A 9,174-nucleotide genomic window follows, 5' to 3' on the forward strand; every position below is an offset into this window, starting at 1 on the left:
TAACATTGACATCACAGTCTGTGCTGGTTAATGTCAGTTCTGGACTGCTGCTTTATATCAGCAACTATCAAGCTTATTCCTTATCAATAAATAAGAAATGCCAAGTAGTTTCATTTAGTTTCTCAAAAAATGTTGTACTGGTTTTTATTTTGAACTATAGGTATTGATATGATCATCTATTAATCAGGGAAGGAAGAAAAACAAAGGAAGTGACTCCATTTTCATAGTGTTTATTCTCATTGGCAAGACCTCTTTTGCCTTTTTGCCCCCACATACCTTCATTTGAGGCTGAATTCATTCCACCCAGTTGTGAGGACTTATTGATGGTGGCTTGTATTTTTCCAGTTCATGAAGTTATCCTGTGTCCATCTGGCCTTCTGCACAAGTTAAAGCAGTTATTGAAGCCTTGCAGAGTCAGGGTTTGGGGTGAAAGGTGGTCTGTTTTCCTCCCATCTTAGAAAGCTCTTCCTGCAGCCAACTTTGCATCTGCAAACATGCCCTGGGTCCTTTGGAGGCAAGCAGGGGAAAGACTTCCTTGTGGCCAGATGCTGGGTTAGCACATCATCAATTCAGCTTCAATTCATGACAAACAGAGGTGCAAGATGAGCTGTGCTTGAAGGAGCTCCTCTTAGCCCAGCCATGGCGGTGACTGTGGGGTGGCATCCTGACATCTGGTATCTGCCCATGTGCTTGCAGGCACTTACTGATGTTATGCATGTTCCTGCTCCCATGTCAGCAGGGCTCTTCTCATAACACAGTTTCATGGACGGGGTCTTTGCTTCTCTCTTATCTGTCTGTGTGTTTGTCTAAAGCTTTGCTGGTATTGGGAGAGAAGAATTGACTTTAGGGATGAAGGAAAGATTCTTGTACAAATTAAAAAACTGATTTGGGCTTCTTAATGTTCTCATAAGGTTTATTTTTATATTAAAAAATAACACTTATTTAGTTAAATTATGCTGGAAATTTTCACCCTTGGCCAAGTAGGTAATAATAATGTCCTCATTTTTAATTAATTTAGTTTACTACAAGAATTCTATCTGTTAGAGCAATGGCATGATATTCATGGTGTCATTTCAATTACTATTCTAATTTGGACTAAGATCTTTACATTGGGCTATGGTCAAAGGTCCTCTTTTAAATCCAGTTAAATCTTGAACCTCGTTTTGTGTTTTTTTTTCCTAGAAGTTCTCTGAGGGAGCTTCTCTCTGATACTTCTTTTTGAGAAAATTCTCAGTTTTTCAAACAAAATTTGCTGGTCCAACAAAGATTATCCAGTTGTCAAAGATAAGGACATTAAATGTGTTATTGTAAGTGGGAGCTGTTGGTAGAGCTTTGCAGAACAAGAGTTATCCCCAAACCCTCACAGCATCCAGTGAATCTTTTTATTGAATTCATGCCACCTAGTTTGTGTCTGCAGCTTTTTTTCCGAAATTCGGTGTGAAATTACATGCGAAAGGTAATAGCTTTTCTCAGTCTTTTGGGTTCAGTGAGGTGTAATATGAGACTTAGGACTTGAAAGACTGACTTTAGTCACCTAATGTACACCACTGAATACATGCAAATTTCCATCTATTTGAACTGTATTGTAAGGCCACTTTTTGTGGTTATATTGTCTCATAGTATCTTTTTATTTACATAATGCTTGACTTTCTAAATGTGAGAAAATGAGAACCTTCATTACCAGGGCTTTCTAGTGAGCTTCTGTGTTTCAACTGTGATTTTTGTTCAGCACCAGAACACAATTCAAAATTTCATAACAAGAGAAGGGAAATCCAAAGAACTCAAAACGCCGAGAGGATGGGGGAAAAAAGAAGGGAGGGAAAAAAAAAGAAGAAAACTTGATTTGGGGGAGGTAGGCCCTGAGCCATCTGTCCTGGCTGAACCTACTTTGGGCTGGGGAATTAGAGTACAGACCTCCAGAATTGCTTTTCAGCCTCAGATACTCTGTAATTTGCTGTCCAGTTCTGCCCAATGTGAAGGCAGGGTGTCAAAACCTGCTAAGTGTTTCTGTTGTGCAGTTTTCCATTGGTGTTTCCATCACGGAATCAGTCACTGACAAACTATCTCTCAACAGAATTAATGCAACAGTTTGGATGAGGAATGACTCCTAGAGGCCTATATGTTGTTTCTGCTGTTATTGTTCTGCTGCATTAGTTAAATGTACTGCATTATGCCCTGCCACCTTCTAATTATGCATGTTCTTTCAGATTAATGATAAGAGAGCTTTCTGGATACTGTAAAGAATCAGTAGTCATGTGCTTTCAAATAGGTAACAGGGTCCTTTTTAAGTAAAGGACAGAATGAATCTGCCCTGTTATTCACTGATATTACCTGTTTATTATTTGACGAACTTCAGTGTGAGAGTTTTTTATAATGTAATAGACTAGATCACTAATTGGATTATAATATAAAAGACCAGATCATGAGACTACATTATGCATCTGGGTAGATTTATGGTAGACCATAGATCTGTTAATGTGAACTCAGATACTTGCAGAAGCTTTTGCAGAATAGCAGTTATGTCAAATTTTCTTCCTGGATTGTTGTCTCATAATTTATTCAGCTAACAAACAGCATGGAGATTGTGTGAGTAAAGCATGTTAAACTAATGGGCTTGAAGCCTATAGGTTAGTACAGAAAAATAGGAATTAAATTAAATTAGAAAAATCTTTCCTATGTCTTCTTCCATGGTATTACAGTTTCTCTACACATAGGGATGTTGCTACATGGTTAGGTAAGCTGTGAATGTATGAAGTATCAGCTATGGTATGTTAGCTTCCCCACATGCACACCTAGTAATGAAATTAGTTCCAGGTCAGAGGGATTATCCCACTTTCAAAACAGAGTAAAAAGTGCTGCAGGAAGCACAGAGGAAATGTGTATATATTGCTGACAACATGGGAGAGTCACACTGAATTTCTGCAGAGTGAGTTCCTCAAGGAAGCAAAGGTTTAGAGAACAGGCTCTTTGCAGCAAAAATATACTTTTTCCCTGTGAATTCGAGGGAGCATCTAGCAAAGATTTGCACGCCATTGACTGCTTACTTTTTTCCTTTTACTCTTCCTAAATTAACGTTTCTATGATTTTTGTCATGTATATACAACTATTGTATTTCGCATGCATATCAGCAGTAAAATAATTTCATTCAGAAGCCTTTCACAGTGCAAGATTACTGGAGTTGGCTGTGAGATTAGAGCATTACCTACAAATGTGTGCTTTACTGTCACTGGTAATAATATGCAAGCATGGCTTAAAACTGAAAGCAAACATTCAGAAATTATCCAGTAGATACAGACTAAAGCTAGTTACTCAAGTTGATCTTCATTTATTTGTATGAAAAAGATTTCTTAGAGCTTCAGTTTTCAGCAATAAAGAAGGGAAATACATGTGTGTGTAGCTAAATATATATTTAAAAGAGATAGATTTAAATTTTGTGTATCTATTCAGCAATAAAGAAGGGAAATACATGTGTGTGTAGCTAAATATATATTTAAAAGAGATAGATTTAAATTTTGTGTATCTATATATGGCATTTTTATATATAAAAACCATGTATCTATGTAACAATATATGTATCACTCAAATATGAAAAAGGTCAAAACAAATGTAAATATAAATCTGCGTTGCTTGTCCACCCTTTGGTATGAGAGATTAGTGCAACATCAGTGTTAAAACCTGTGTAAATTTCGTACTGGCTTTGTAAGGATGTCTGTGACTAGGAGATGATGCAAAGCAGTGTAGAATCACACTCCTGGTAGGATTTCATTTGACTGGTTTTTAGTCTTTTCATGATACTCCTTGTCGTTACTGTTGTCACTCACAGTTTCCACCTTCAAAGCACAGGTCATTTAGACTGGTTGTGTCTTGTCGCCTAAAAGCCATATTCTAATAATAAACCTTCATCCCATAGCAGTCTCTTTCTCTGATGAGACTGAAATACTCATTTACAGATTTCACCAAACCTGTTTGATTCATGGGGGGCTGTGACCTGGCAGTGAAATGTTTGACAAAGGACATAATTCATTCAAGAGCCCATGTAGGTTTTATTTAGAAATGCTTGGTTTTGAAAGGAATTAAAAGGACCAACCTTCCTAAATCATTTTTAAAGTACCCCATGATGACGTTTTTAACATACAGAAAAATCTTGATTTTTGTTTATATGCTAACTTCATTTGTTTGTCCAGAAAAACATCAGGCTGCTTCTCTAAGTTTGATATATCAGCTACCTCCAGCACAAATAGAATTTACTAATTTTTTTTCAGCCCAAACTGAAACTGATAATTTGCTTGTATTCTTTATTGACTGGATTTTTTTTTTTAATAGTGTATTCCTATTTAAATAATAAATTTTAAGTATTATACAGTTTACTGGCACAAATACACTAAAGCCATTGGGAGAACTTGTTTCTGTGAGATAGTTCACATGACACCAGCAATTTGCCTTATCTGGATACTTTGTGAAGCTAGCCAGACTCTCAGAGCAAAATCAGCAAAAATGAGAAGTCTACACAAAGATACTGTTACCGCTCCCATATCTGGCATTTTAATAGATATGTAAATTGTGAATTGTTAAAAAAAGTACATGCAGAAATAAATTCATTCACTAAAGAAATTAGTTGTAATAAACACTCGGGAATGAGAGAAAGAGAGGTTGTGCATCACCTCATTAAAAGTAATATCGCTTATTAATTCAGATGTCAATTGCATTATAAGAAAATTTTTTGCCAGTAAGATAAAATTAATTGTCAGGTCTGAATCAGTTGATCTTTTACATTTACAGACGTTTCAAAACAAACTTAACAAAGTAGTATTTCACAGCAGTTTTTTTTCAAATATGAACAAAAGCCTGTGCAGAGGAAGGATGACTTTTTTATCTTTGTAGTGAAAAAGCTCATAGATTTATTTTTAGACATGGTGCATATGGTAAAGTAGCCAAAAATTTTCCCCAAGTGCCAGGTTGTGCATGGTTCTGAGGCAGAAGGAAGAATTTTGTTAAAGGAAATACTGTAGTGAACGCATGAAACACTTTACTATAATAAAGACGAGGGGGAGGGTGAAGGGAGGAGAGAGAGAAATGTACAGCTAAATGTCTCTGTCTCCTAAACACTCACAGAAGTGCTGTTTGAAATTGAGCAGGAATGGGCAAGCCCCACATTCCTCCTGTGGTCATAGAGCTTCCCACTCTTCTAATGCACTCCAGTAGACTTGCAGAGTTCAGCTGCCACTGCAGAGCTCACATCTGGTATGGAGAGCATGCTTTAATAATCCTAGAAATAATTTAGAAATACCTACTTGTCTTGGAAGCAGTTCTCCTTTGAGACAGGAGGCTATATTGACCTACAGTGAGGCCCTGCAGTGCTCCACGATCGATGTTCAGTGCACAAGTGCCGTGTCAGACATGTTGCAGCTACTGTGCGTCCCCTGTGCACTTGTGGGGGAGTTCTGAATTCCAGTTCTTAAACCTGTAAGTTGCCAAGCAGGATTGTTCTCCGGAGTCCTGGAGGTGCTGGGTTCTGCATTTGTACAGAAAGCTGATCCGCAGTGAACCCAGTCTCCACCTACCGTGTTCCACGATTTGCGTGCCTGTGTGTTCATATGCTAATTTGGGGGTGTATCATAGAATTATAGAATGGCTTGGGTCGGAAGGGTCCTTAAAGATCAGCTGGATGCAGCATTCCATGAGGGGTCTTATGAAAGCTGAGTAGAGGGGGAGCCCTCACCCTGCTGCCCACACTGCTCTGGATGCAGCCCAGGACACAGCTGGCTTTCTGGCCCACGAGTGCACATTGCTGGGGCAGGTTGAGCTTCTTGTCAGACAACACCCTCAGGTCTTCCCCCAGGTGCACATGTAAGGTCTAATTTATGCTTCAGTATTGCAGACAATAAGATTCTTTTGGCTTCATAATTTCTCACTGAAGTCAATGAACATCTAATTCTCCTCATGCTGAACAAATACTTCAGCTTAGCTCAAAACTGTGCTAGGAGGTTTCATTTCTAGGAGGGGAAGTAGAACCACATTCTGTCTATGTTCCCTGGAGTTCCTGTGTCACCAGCTGAGGCCTGGACATCTGTAAATCAAAATGATATGATTATTAGTATTTTCATGTTTGTTTTTCTGTTTTGTACACTTAAGTGAAGATGAAATACTGAATAGTCATTCCATGTGATGGGATGTGATTAATTAATTGGTTCTAGCTGAGAACCAATTAATTAATACCTTTATTTTCTTTTTGTTATTAATTCCTGCTCAAGTCATAAAATATCTGATTCAAAGATAGATTCTTTCTTTTCTGGCCTAAATCTGGAGAGTTTTTGAGATATATGTTTTGTATCAGTTTATTCCTGCCTATGATAAAAATGCAGATTTTAGTAGGCATCTAAAGTCAATGAATAATAAAGATTTTAGCAGAAAAAAAGTGTATTGTGCAATCTAAAATTACTGGCCCATATTCTTCCACAGATCTTCCACCAGAATTAGTGGAGCTTTTTAAGTACAATTAAGAAGGAAGTGATTCTTAACTTACAAAATCAGAAATCTTAATATATTTTGTCAGATTTAGCAAGTAGGTTAAAAAAAAATACAGTTTTGGGACTGTCCTTTTCAGGTTTGATAAATAACTTCTGGCTACTGAGCCAGAGCAGTCTTTCAAAAAGCTTCTGACAGTCTTATGGTACTTATGATGAAAATAAATAAAAAAGTTTTGCAAGGCCTTAAAGTCAGGGCAGCAAGTTTTTACAGGATTAGACCCTAAATTAGAATGATTCCACATTTAAGAAAGAATACATCTGGTAGACAGAAAAAAACCCTGCATATGTATTTACCCAGGAAGACATAAATGGAGCTTAAGATTATTTGTAGGCCAGTGACAGAGAGTTGGAGGCATGAAGGTTTGGCTTTTCTTTATACTTAGGATAAGACAGTTCAGAATGGACTTCTGAATTGAGCTAATGAAAAGTATGCATTCAAACCTCCCATGTGCCAAGGGGAGGAAGGAATTTTGTTGGCTGACTTGCTGAACAACAGGGCCATAGCTGCACCTGTGGGACCCTTTCATGAGGGGTGTGAGAATGGCTGTGGTATGTACATCACAGCTCAGAACACATGGAAGCAGCACGCTGAAAAGATGGCTTGCACTTGTTCAGTGAAATTAGACCTGTCTCAAGCTGTCTGAGGGTAATTTAGGAGAAATTGTGATCCTTCAGAACCTGTGGATTTGGATTTCCACTGGAATCTTGTCTGGTAAAGATTTAAACTTGATAAGGAGCCAGAGCGCAGTCCTTAAACCTTCCTCTTGCTCCAAATCAGTGTGGAGATTTGCTTTGTTACATACCAAGGTCATTTTTCTACTGCTAAGGTGCAGTGATGTGAGAACTGCACAGTCAGATCATTGCCCACTGGATGGCCTTTGCACAGTGGAATTTTCCTCCAAAATGGTTTTACAGAAAAACAGATGATGCCTCTCTAGACGCATTCTGTGTGACTCTTTCTATTATTGTCACCTGTAGTTTGGTATTTGTAGTTGTAACTGGCCTGGAGAGGACTGCTGGAGAAAGGGTCAGACTGATAGTTAATGTTACTCATAGGTAATTATATTGTTACACGTGCTTACAATTCTTACCTTTCCAGATATTAAAAAAAACAAAAAAAAACCCAAAAAAAATGCCTTAGTCTCCTCCAAATTAAATTGAATAAAAGGCTAACTTCACTGAGTTGTATAAAAAGAGGAAAATATTTAGGGTTTTGTATACCTTCTGTCAATCAGTACTGGTTGAGAAATTATTCCCCTATTCCTCTCAGCTTTTTCTTTATACCTTTTTTCTTTTTACCTTTAAATCAATGACCTATACCTACAGAAATAACTTGTTTCCTCTAGCAGATAACAAGACTGTTTCTTTATTGTGTTGCATCAAACTCCTATTATTTAAATTCTTACCATGAGTCTCTCATGTCTATGTATAACTTCACTAAAAATTTGTTACCACAACAAACCCAAAAATTCTCAAGAAATGTGTTTGCAATAGATAACTTCTGTTGAAATCTATCACTTATTGTAGTTCAAAACTTTGTGAAAAATCTTAATTTATGACTGTGACGTAAATCAGAACAGAGTTTTATTATTCATCCATTCAGCATTAAAAGTTATTGCACTTCTTATATTTTCATGCTGACGCGTTACATGTCTGTCTCTGTAAATTGTGGCAAACAGTGCTTGACATCAGTTGTTTGGGGAGAATGGTACCACCTGAAATTCAATATGATAAATTAGTCTAATCTTAAGGACTCTGTATAATGAACCATGTATTTAGAGATGCAATATGTAATTTCAGGAGGAAATTATTAGAGGTTTTTGTTCTAAGAGAAAAAATTCTAGAAATAAAGATTAAATTGATATCAGATGATGAGAGCTCAAGTCCATGAGTAAATATTATACATATACATGCTTTTTTGTAGCTTGCAAGCTACTACAGGATACAGAACAATTTAATATCCATTTGGGGAGAAAGCTGACTATTTTAATAAAGAGAGTGCTTTACGTGTTAGATTGACAGATCTGAAATTCTTCTGTTTGTATTCTGAATTATTAATGTAGTATATAGAAACTAATCCCACATCCTTGCTCGTGTAGAAGAGGTCTCTCTGTGTTATGCTGCTGTGTTTAAATGACTTCTCGCTAACACAGCGTTATTTTGATTGTCTATTCTGTTAGATGATCTTGTCCCTTGTTTTTCTGTGCTTCAGAGCTTTCTGTGCTGCTATTTTGTAGCTTTCGGTTATCCTTTCAGGACAACTGCCTCTGCAGCTACCATTCTGCAGTCACAAGATCCATCATAAAAGCTAGTAAGCATTTAAAATATAAACATACAATGCTAGATGAAAGGATTGCGAAACAGATAAACAGAGGCAGATGGCGCAGATTTAATTAATAAAAAATACAAACAGGAAAATAAATCTGCTGCATTGATTTAATGCCTAATTTAATTAAGAAAAAAAATCTTGGAGTTTAGTTATTACCAGGAAATTATATACTATGTTGTTTCTGTTTGGGGAGAAATGTTTTGTATAAACTTTATATCATTTTTGTTTTTAAGAACCTGATGCATTCAGACTGAATTACAAGAAATTTTGCCCATTGCAAGGGACAAAATTCAAGAGAAAGCAAGGAATGAGGCTCAG

The 9,174-nt window shown here is 37.0% G+C and overlaps 1 long non-coding RNA gene across 1 annotated transcript; it reads right to left on the minus strand.

The window, feature by feature from the left end:
• Window positions 1-214: 214 nt before the first annotated feature.
• LOC125326812 lies at window positions 215-5,477 on the minus strand. Its single transcript, XR_007204014.1, has 2 exons — window positions 5,292-5,477; window positions 215-817 (listed from the first exon to the last, which is right to left on the minus strand). It is a non-coding gene; the product is annotated as an uncharacterized LOC125326812 (long non-coding RNA).
• Window positions 5,478-9,174: the final 3,697 nt, after the last annotated feature.

The sequence above is a fragment of the Corvus hawaiiensis genome, chromosome 5 (assembly GCF_020740725.1).
Source record: "Corvus hawaiiensis isolate bCorHaw1 chromosome 5, bCorHaw1.pri.cur, whole genome shotgun sequence".
Taxonomy (NCBI): domain Eukaryota; kingdom Metazoa; phylum Chordata; class Aves; order Passeriformes; family Corvidae; genus Corvus; species Corvus hawaiiensis.